Source organism: Oncorhynchus masou, chromosome 12 (assembly GCF_036934945.1).
Source record: "Oncorhynchus masou masou isolate Uvic2021 chromosome 12, UVic_Omas_1.1, whole genome shotgun sequence".
Taxonomy (NCBI): Eukaryota; Metazoa; Chordata; class Actinopteri; order Salmoniformes; family Salmonidae; genus Oncorhynchus; species Oncorhynchus masou.
This window is the reverse complement of record NC_088223.1, coordinates 6,372,513-6,383,047: the sequence shown is the minus strand read 5'-3', so window position 1 is coordinate 6,383,047 and position 10,535 is coordinate 6,372,513. Positions and strand designations below refer to the sequence as shown.

General features: G+C 45.0%; 1 protein-coding gene across 1 annotated transcript in view; it reads right to left on the bottom strand.

The window, feature by feature from the left end:
- LOC135549490 (WAS/WASL-interacting protein family member 3-like) overlaps nucleotides 1-7,847 on the bottom strand; it is a 39,299-nt gene extending 31,452 nt beyond the window's left edge. The window contains 1 exon segment of the mRNA XM_064979491.1: nucleotides 7,796-7,847. The gene's annotated coding sequence lies outside the window, so the exon portion shown is untranslated.
- Between the last annotated feature and the right edge of the window lie 2,688 nt (nucleotides 7,848-10,535).

Genomic DNA, 10,535 nt, shown 5'->3' with positions numbered 1-10,535 from the left:
TGTGTATGAGAGGGGACAGAGTGGTTTAACAATGGCCTCTGTTGTCTCGAAAGCAGCACTCCAGCCTCTAGCCCGCTTAGCTTTGCCAAGCAGGCCAAATGCCTCCTCTAGCCCCCTTAGCTTTGCCTAGCAGGCCAAATGCCTCCTCTAGCCTCCTTAGCTTTGCCTAGCAGGCCAAATGCCTCTTCTAGCCCCCTGAGCTTTGCCTAGCAGGCCAAATGCCTCCTCTGTCGTTACGTAAAGACAGGCTGGAAAACACATCAGCTGAATGTTTAAGGACTTTTCAAGAGCAATAACACTTCAAGTGTACATTTCAATAGCAAGAAGGTTTTAAGATTGTACGTTTTAAGAACGTACTTATCAAGAACAAGAACCTCTCAAGAACGCTTCAATTAAAATAATTCCAAGAGCAAAAAACTATTTCAAGAAAGTACTTTTCAAAGAGCAAAAAAAAAAAACGTTTGAAGAACGTTTCAGGTCCCGACTGAGTACCCTATATTCCACATACATTAAAACATGAATTTTCAACACCACATTTGCCTCCAACAATTGTAACTTGTAGTAACAGAAAATGAACACCTTTTAACATCTGCAACAGGGACCCACATTTCTTCTTCTTTGTTTTCCTCCTCTTTTATTTCTTCTCTTTCCTTCCTTTCTACAACTTCTCCTTTCTTCACACTCGATTTCCTCCTTCCATACCTCGACCCAAGACTATGTTGCAGAAACATCTTCAAAAAACAGGCCACCCACAAACTTGCAGAATGTAGTACAAAATGGAATTCTTCTTCGTTGGAATAAGAGGTTGGAATATTTAGTTCCAGTTTCAGGAATGGAATCTGAGAAGAATTTATTTATGTTTTTAGAGAAAAATCAGCAGATGTTTGGCTGAAGCGTTGACAGTCAGACAGAGACTTCCACCCAAATTTTACAACTTCATAAATCTTCCAGGATTTCCTTAGAAGAGCTGTCTTCCAAAGGGAGAGCGAGACGCCCGTGTGTCTTCTGTTCAAAACTGTCTCATGCTTAGGATGGGTGGAATTAGGTTACTTAGCAACACTGTCTCATGCTTAGGTAGGGTGGAATTAGGTTACTTAGCAAACTTGTCGAATAACAACCAGAACAGAACATGGTTTTGTTCGTCAATGTTTTGCACAAATGAATGACATGAGGTTTCCCAATGAGTTCCGATATCTCAACGGTGTGTGTCAGAGAGAAACAGAGAGACAGAGAGAGTGAGAGGGTGGAATAGGTATAGGTATAGAGAGGGGGTGGAAGAGGTATAGAGAGAGTGAGAGGGTGGAATAGGTATAGGTATAGAGAGGGGTGGAAGAGGTATAGGTATAGAGAGGGGGTGGAAGAGGTATAGAGAGAGTGGATAAAAGAGAGGGGGTGGAAGAGGTATAGAGAGAGTGAGAGGGTGGAATAGGTATAGGTATAGAGAGGGGTGGAAGAGGTATAGAGAGAGTGAGAGGGTGGAATAGGTATAGGTATAGAGAGGGGGTGGAAGAGGTATAGAGAGAGTGAGAGGGTGGAATAGGTATAGGTATAGAGAGGGGATGGAAGAGGTATAGAGAGAGTGAGAGGGTGGAATAGGTATAGGTATAGAGAGGGGGTGGAAGAGGTATAGAGAGAGTGAGAGGGTGGAATAGGTATAGGTATAGAGAGGGGGTGGAAGAGGTATAGAGAGAGTGAGAGGGTGGAATAGGTATAGGTATAGAGAGGGGGTGGAAGAGGTATAGGTATAGAGAAGGGGTGGAAGAGGTATAGGTATAGAGAAGGGGTGGAAGACGTATAGAGAGGGGGTGGAAGAGATATAGAGAGAGTGGAGAAAAGAGAGGGGTGGAAGAGGTATAGAGACAGGGTGGAAGAGGTATAGAGACAGGGTGGAAGAGGTATAGAGAGAGGGTGGAAAAGGTTTAGAGACAGGGTGGAAGAGGTATAGAGAGAGGGTGGAAAAGGTTTAGAGACAGGGTGGAAGAGGTATAGAGAGAGGGTGGAAAAGGTTTAGAGACAGGGTGGAAGAGGTATAGAGAGAGGGTGGAAAAGGTTTAGAGACAGGGTGGAAGAGGTATAGAGAGAGGGTGGAAAAGGTTTAGAGACAGGGTGGAAGAGGTATAGAGAGAGGGTGGAAAAGGTTTAGAGACAGGGTGGAAGAGGTATAGAGACAGGGTGGAAGAGGTATGGAGACAGGGTGGAAGAGGTATAGAGACAGGGTGGAAAAGGTTTAGAGAGAGGGTGGAAAAGGTTTAGAGACAGGGTGGAAGAGGTATAGAGACAGGGTGGAAGAGGTATGGAGACAGGGTGGAAGAGATATAGAGAGGGGTGGAAGAGGTATAGAGAGGGGTGGAAGAGGTATAGAGAGAGTGGAGAAAAGAGAGGGGTGGAAGAGGTATAGAGACAGGGTGGAAGAGGTATAGAGACAGGGTGGAAGAGATATAGAGACAGGGTGGAAGAGGTATAGAGACAGGGTGGAAGAGATATAGAGAGGGGTGGAAGAGGTATAGAGAGGGGTGGAAGAGGTATAGAGACAGGGTGGAAGAGGTATAGAGACAGGGTGGAAGAGGTATAGAGACAGGGTGGAAGAGGTTTACAGACAGGGTGGAAGAGGTATAGAGAGGGGGTGGAAGAGGTATAGAGAGAGTGAGAGGGTAGAATTGGTATAGAGAGAGTGGATAAAAGAGAGGAGGTGGAAGAGGTATAGAGAGGGTGGAAGAGGTTTAGAGAGAGTGAGAGGGTGGAGTAGGTATAGAGAGAGTGGATAAAAGAGAGGGGGTGGAAGAGGTATAGAGACAGGGTGGAAGAGGTTTAGAGAGAGTGGATAAAAGAGAGGGGGTGGAAGAGGTATAGAGACAGGGTGGAAGAGGTTTAGAGAGAGTGGAGAAAAGAGAGGGGTGGAAGAGGTATAGAGAGAGTGGATAAAAGAGAGGGGGTGGAAGAGGTATAGAGAGGGGTGGAAAGGTTTAGAGAGAGTGGATAAAAGAGAGGGGGTGGAAGAGGTATAGAGACAGGGTGGAAGAGGTATAGAGAAAGTGGATAAAAGAGAGGGGGTGGAAGAGGTTTAGAGACAGGGTGGAAGAGGTTTAGAGAGGGGTGGAAGAGGTATAGAGAGAGTGGATAAAAGAGAGGGGGTAGAATAGGTTTAGAGACAGGGTGGAAGAGGTTTAGAGACAGGGTGGAAGAGGTTTAGAGACAGGGTGGAAGAGGTATAGAGACAGGTTGGAAGAGGTATAGAGAGAGTGGAGAAAAGAGAGGGGGTGGAAGAGGTATAGAGAGGGGTGGAAAAGGTTTAGAGAGAGTGGATAAAAGAGAGGGGGTGGAAGAGGTATAGAGACAGGGTGGAAGAGGTATAAAGAGAGTGGATAAAAGAGAGGGGGTGGAAGAGGTATAGAGAGAGTGGATAAAAGAGAGGGGGTGGAAGAGGTATAGAGAGAGTGGATAAAAGAGAGGGGGTGGAAGAGGTATAGAGACAGGGTGGAAGAGGTATAGAGAGAGTGGATAAAAGAGAGGGGGTGGAAGTGGAATAGAGAGGGGTGGAAGAGGTATAGAGAGAGTGGAGAAAAGAGAGGGGGTGGAAGAGGTATAGAGACAGGGTGGAACAGGTATAGAGAGAGTGGATAAAAGAGAGGGGGTGGAAGAGGTATAGAGAGAGTGGATAAAAGAGAGGGGGTGGAAGAGGTATAGAGACAGGGTGGAAGAGGTATAGAGAAAGTGGATAAAAGAGAGGGGGTGGAAGAGGTTTAGAGAGGGGTGGAATAGGTTTAGAGAGAGTGGATAAAAGAGAGAAGGTGGAAGAGGTTTAGAGAGGGGTGGAAGAGGTATAGAGAGAGTGGATAAAAGAGAGGGGGTAGAATAGGTTTAGAGACAGGGTGGAAGAGGTTTAGAGACAGGGTGGAAGAGGTTTAGAGACAGGGTGGAAGAGGTATAGAGAGGGGTGGAAGAGGTATAGAGAGAGTGGAGAAAAGAGAGGGGGTGGAAGAGGTATAGAGAGGGGTGGAAAGGGTTTAGAGAGAGTGGATAAAAGAGAGGGGTGGAAGAGGTATAGAGAGGGGTGGAAAAGGTTTAGAGAGAGTGGATAAAAGAGAGGGGGTGGAAGAGGTATAGAGACAGGGTGGAAGAGGTATAAAGAGAGTGGATAAAAGAGAGGGGGTGGAAGAGGTATAGAGAGAGTGGATAAAAGAGAGGGGGTGGAAGAGGTATAGAGAGAGTGGATAAAAGAGAGGGGGTGGAAGAGGTATAGAGACAGGGTGGAAGAGGTATAGAGAGAGTGGATAAAAGAGAGGGGGTGGAAGTGGAATAGAGAGGGGTGGAAGAGGTATAGAGAGAGTGGAGAAAAGAGAGGGGGTGGAAGAGGTATAGAGACAGGGTGGAACAGGTATAGAGAGAGTGGATAAAAGAGAGGGGGTAGAAGAGGTATAGAGAGAGTGGATAAAAGAGAGGGGGTGGAAGAGGTATAGAGACAGGGTGGAAGAGGTATAGAGAGAGTGGATAAAAGAAAGGGGGTGGAAGAGGTATAGAGAGAGTGGATAAAAGAGAGGGGGTGGAAGAGGTATAGAGAGAGTGGATAAAAGAGAGGGGGTGGAAGAGGTATAGAGAGAGTGGATAAAAAGAGAGGGGTGGAAGAGGTATAGAGAGAGTGGATAAAAGAAAGGGGGTGGAAGAGGTATAGAGAGAGTGGATAAAAGAGAGGGGGTGGAAGAGGTATAGAGAGAGTGGATAAAAGAGAGGGGGTGGAAGAGGTATAGAGAGAGTGGATAAAAGAAAGGGGGTGGAAGAGGTATAGAGAGAGTGGATAAAAGAGAGGGGGTGGAAGAGGTATAGAGAGAGTGGATAAAAGAGAGGGGGTGGAAGAGGTATAGAGACAGGGTGGAAGAGGTATAGAGAGAGTGGATAAAAGAGAGGGGGTGGTAACAGTGTACAGTAGCGTTGGACTAGTAACCGGAAGGTTGCGAGTTCAACCCCCTGAGCTGACAAGGTACAAATCTGTCGTTCTGCCCCTGAACAGGCAGTTAACCCACTGTTCCCAGGCCATCATTGAAAATAAGAATTTGTTCTTAACTGACTTGCCTGGTTAAATAAAGGTAAAATAAAATAAATAAAAAATAAAGTACAGTAAGTGATTCATCTTACTGTCATCAGAAGTGTCCGGACCAGGAAAACCTCAGAAACTGTCCTGGTCAGGTCATGTGGTCAGGAAAACACTTAGCAAGAGCATTATAAGGGACACATATAGTGTGTGTGTGTGTGTGTGTGTGTGTGTGTGTGTGTGTGTGTGTGTGTGTGTGTGTGTGTGTGTGTGTGTGTGTGTGTGTGTGTGTGTGTGTGTGTGTGTGTGTGTGTGTGTGTGTGTGTGTGTGTGTGTGTGTGTACGTGTGTGTGTGTGTGTACAGTATATGTGTGCAACTGGTAGAATGTACTCCTCTCTTACTATTTCCATCCTCATAAGTGTGTCAGGCAGCTTCAATGGCACTGACTCTGGCAGCATTCCAAATGACACCGTATTCCCTATATATAGAGCACTATAATGGGAAATTACACTGTATTCATTATATATAGAGCACTATAATGGGAAATTACACTGTTTTCCATATATATAGAGAACTATAATGGGAAAATACACTGTATTTCCTATATATAGAGCACTATAATGGGAAATTACACTGTATTCCCTATATATAGAGCACTATATTGGGAAATTACACTGTATTCCCTATATATAGAGAACTATAATGGAAAAGTACACTGTATTCCCTATATATAGAGCACTATAATGGGAAATTACACTGTATTCCCTATATATAGAGCACTATAATGGGAAATTACACTGTATTCCCTATATATAGAGAACTATACTGGGAAATTACACAGTATTCCCTATATATAGAGCACTATAATGGGAAATTACACTGTATTCCCTATATATAGAGAACTATACTGGGAAATTACACAGTATTCCCTATATATAGAGCACTATAATGGGAAATTACACTGTATTCACTATATATAGAGAACTATAATGGGAAATTACAATATATTCCATATATATAGAGCACTATAATGGGAAATGCAGGAGTGAACATTTTCCAAACAGGTGTGACTGAGACAGTAACCAACGGTCTGTACTGTCTGTAGATAATTTATTTTTATTTAAACAGGCAAGTCAGTTAAGAACAATTTTTTATTTTCAATGATGGCCTAGGAACAGTGGGTTAACTGCCTGTTCAGGGGTAGAACAACAGATTTGTACCTTGTCAGCTCAGGGGTTTGAACTTGCAACCTTCCGGTCACTAGTCCAACACACTAACCACTAGACTACCCTGCCGCCCCAACACTCCTACCAAACACACTGGTTTATCTGTACTGTCTGTAGATAATGACCAACACTCCTACCAGACACACTGGTTTATCTGTACTGTCTGTAGATAATGGACTGGGCCCATTCACAAAGTGTCTCAGAGTAAGGAGCGATGATCTAGGATCAGTTTTACATTTGACATAGTATTGAATATGATGATATGGACAGGTGGGGACCTGATCCTAGACCAGTACTCCTACTCTTGAGTTGTTTTGTGGATATTGGACACTGATCTGTTCTGAGCAGCTGACACAAGCAACATACTGTCCAACACAACCAGCCACCCCCACTTCTGTCGTGTGTGGCATGTAAAAAATAAAATTCTCCTATCCAACCCAAACAGGAATTGAAACGGGTAATCCCAAATATCTCAATCGGAGAGTAAAACCCCACCATGGGCGTTGCAACACTGCCGTATTATAAACGTAGTATTATCCCAAATTAGTGCGCGTTTCACCGCCATTCACAAATGTGTTTTTATTTTTTTATTTTTTTTATGCGCATACTCCAGTATCAAAAAAGGTTTAAAAAAAAAAAAAGATCTAGATTTTAATGCTCATTTGCCTAACCATAATCTATGTTGTACGATATACTGATTGGTTTTGAGAATGCGAATAGAACAAGTGAATATTTCATGTGCCGTGCACAGAGAAAACTATCGCGCAACTGGGAAGGCAAGGTGTCATGTTGCTGTGGTAACAACAGACCTTGTCCGTATGCGTAAATATAGTCTGTAGGCCAAAGGGCATGGGTCAAGATATGCAAACTATCAAGCAACCATATTTTGCGGGAGGACAACACATTTATGTTTTCCATGTTATGCAACCGACAAACAAAATAGCATACCCAGGAGAAAAATACACAGAGTGCCCCCCTGCGCTAAAAAGTCATTTTTTCATATCAACATTTTGCATTCCGTTATGTTGAAGGTCTACTTACCTCCTAGCCTATGTATTACGGGGAGGATTTCGTTCGTGGCGCGACAAGTCCGTCAGCACTCTGCCCGCAGATCGTGTGCCGCTGACCCGACAGATACTGACCCGGCAGGTACTGACCCGGCAAATACTGACCCGACAGATACTGACCGGGGGTACTGACCCGGCAAATACTGTAGTATTATTGGGGAGAAAGACTACAGTCATTGGCTACAGTTACAGACGTCGGATTCAAGCCGTATAACGAGCGCACCGCTATAGTCCGCTCCAGCTGGAAAGCACAACCCCGGGGACAGCAACAATGTTGTGATAGGTTTGTGGTCCGGCGTTGGTCGTTGAAGTTCCACCAAGTTTCAACTGGTAATGGCGAGTGTAACGACAGATACAACACCGCCAAATGTCTCATTAAATGTATGCTAATGAACACAACAAAAAAGTTTGTTCTGAAGTGAAATGACTTCTCGTCTTCTCTAGCCTACGGTTGTTTGTGCGTAATATCTCTTACCTCGCCGTGTTGACAAATTGGGACACCAAGGGGGCACACCTTGTCGCTTCGAGGAACCCAAGACTCTGACCAATCAGAAGTCGTTAGTGGGCGCGCTCCAGGGGGGCACTAATGCTGCGTTCATCTGCCCCGTCGGAGATTCCTATTTCCGTAACGTCGGAAATACGACTTTGTTTCATTCATGTGCATTTTGGTCGGTGCAATTATTCAACCAATATGATTTTAGCTAGCTTGATAAGCTAGTTAATGATGATTATGGTTAAGTTAGCTAGATTGCTGAACATTGAGACTATGATCAAACTAGTCACATTATACCTTACCCATATTGTAGTTGTCAAAAACGGATTTGTTGTTATATGTTGTTTGAAAATGTGTTTTTCACTTGTAATTCCGATTTGAGTGGTTGTTCCAAGTCAAACTTCCCAGTTATAACTAGGAACTTCTGATAACTCCGATAGCAGATGAACGCAGCATATATGTCACAAGGAACTTTCCCAGTCAATACACCTGTCATTGTATGAGAGCAGCAGGTTGTGACAAACAGGGTTAGGGGAATATGCACAAAATCCTAAACCTCTCCCTTTTCTAAAATGTACCCTCTTAAAATATGATTTTAAACCTAACCTTAACCTTACTGCTAACTTTATACCGAACCAGCGTTTCCCAAAATAGGGGCCGGGACCCCATGTGGGACAAGACCAGGCACTAAATCACTTTCCCAAACTAGGGGCCGGGACCCCGTGTGGGACAAGACCAGGCACTAAATCAGTTTCCCAAACTAGGGGCCGGACCCCGTGTGGGACAAGACCAGGCACTAAATCAGTTTCCCAAACTAGGGGCCGGGACCCCGTGTGGGACAAGACCAGGCACTAAATCAGTTTCCCAAACTAGGGGCCCGGACCCCGTGTGGGACAAGACCAGGCACTAAATCAGTTTCCCAAACTAGGGGCCGGGACCCCGTGTGGGACAAGACCAGGCACTAAATCAGTTTCCCAAACTAGGGGCCGGGACCCCGTGTGGGACAAGACCAGGCACTAAATCAGTTTCCCAAACTAGGGGCCGGGACCCCGTGTGGGACAAGACCAGGCACTAAATCAGTTTCCCAAACTAGGGGCCCGGACCCCGTGTGGGACAAGACCAGGCACTAAATCAGTTTCCCAAACTAGGGGCCGGGACCCCGTGTGGGACAAGACCAGGCACTAAATCAGTTTCCCAAACTAGGGGCCGGGACCCCATGTCGGACAAGACCAGGCACTAAATCAGTTTCCCAAACTAGGGGCCGGGACCCCATGTCGGACAAGACCAGGCACTAAATCAGTTTCCCAAACTAGGGGCCGTGACCCCATGTGGGACAAGACCAGGCACTAAATCAGTTTCCCAAACTAGGGGCCGGGACCCCGTGTGGGACAAGACCAGGCACTAAATCAGTTTCCCAAACTAGGGGCCGGGACCCCGTGTGGGACAAGACCAGGCACTAAATCAGTTTCCCAAACTAGGGGCCGGGACCCCAAGTCGGACAAGACCAAGCACTAAATCAGTTTCCCAAACTAGGGGCCGGGACCCCATGTCGGACAACACCAGGCACTAAATCAGACTGGGGGGAAAAGAACATGATCAATGATGATGCTCTTTTCTACACAGGAGATCATACCAAAAGTATTGCCTGATGGTGTTCTGAACTTCCCATTACTTTTCTGATGTATTTCAGTCACTTCAAACCATACTTTCTTCAGACTGAAATACTGTCAAAAGTACTGTCAGACTGATTTGTAATACACTGTCATAACTCAAATTATGACAAGCAGCATACCACCCTGCGTCCAACTGCTGGCTTGCCTCTGAAGCTATGCAAGTTTGATCCCTGGATAGGAAACCAGATGCTGCTGGAAGTGGTGTCGGAGGTCCAGTAGGAGGCACTCTTTCTTCTGGTCAAATTTGTTTTTATCCCAATGCCCCAAGGCAGTGATTGGGGACATTGCCCTGTGTTGGGTTCCATTCATTGGATGGGACGTTAAACACGTGTCCTGACTCTCTGGGGTCTGCTTTTTGGGGGGATCAAAATGGGGTCACGGCCAAAACAGTTTGGGAAACGTTAGCCTATCCCTAATTTTAAATTAGACCATTTTAACTGTGTGGCTGTACAATTTGAATTTGTGGCTGTGGACTCTGACTTTGTTGCTATAGAAGCCAGTGGTAACCTACTTCCAGGGATCCTGATGTACAGTAGACAGAGAGAACATCTACCCGCTAGTGGTGAAGTTAAAAGATTACACCAAACCCTAAGAAGTGGAGCACACAGACCATGGGGCTTTCCCAATTCCCCCCTGCCCAGAATAGACACCAGAGATGACACAGTACAGACATGGCATTTGATCTCAGTTCACAGTTAAACCCAAGTCAGACTAGCATCAGAGTGAAGCTATCATTTCACAGGCTGGTCCCAGATCTGTGTGCTTGCTTTTAGTCAACCCCTCTGACAATCACATGACTGTCTGACTATAGTTTTATCCCAAATGGCACCCTATAGTCCCTATATATGCCCTATATGTTCCCTATATATTCCTATTATAGTCCCTATATATTCCCTATATGTTCCATATATTCCCTATATGTTCCCTATATATGCCCTATATGTTCCCTATATATGCCTATTATAGTCCCTATATATTCCCTATATGTTCCATATATTCCCTATATGTTCCATATATGCCCTATATGTTCCCTATATATGCCCTATATG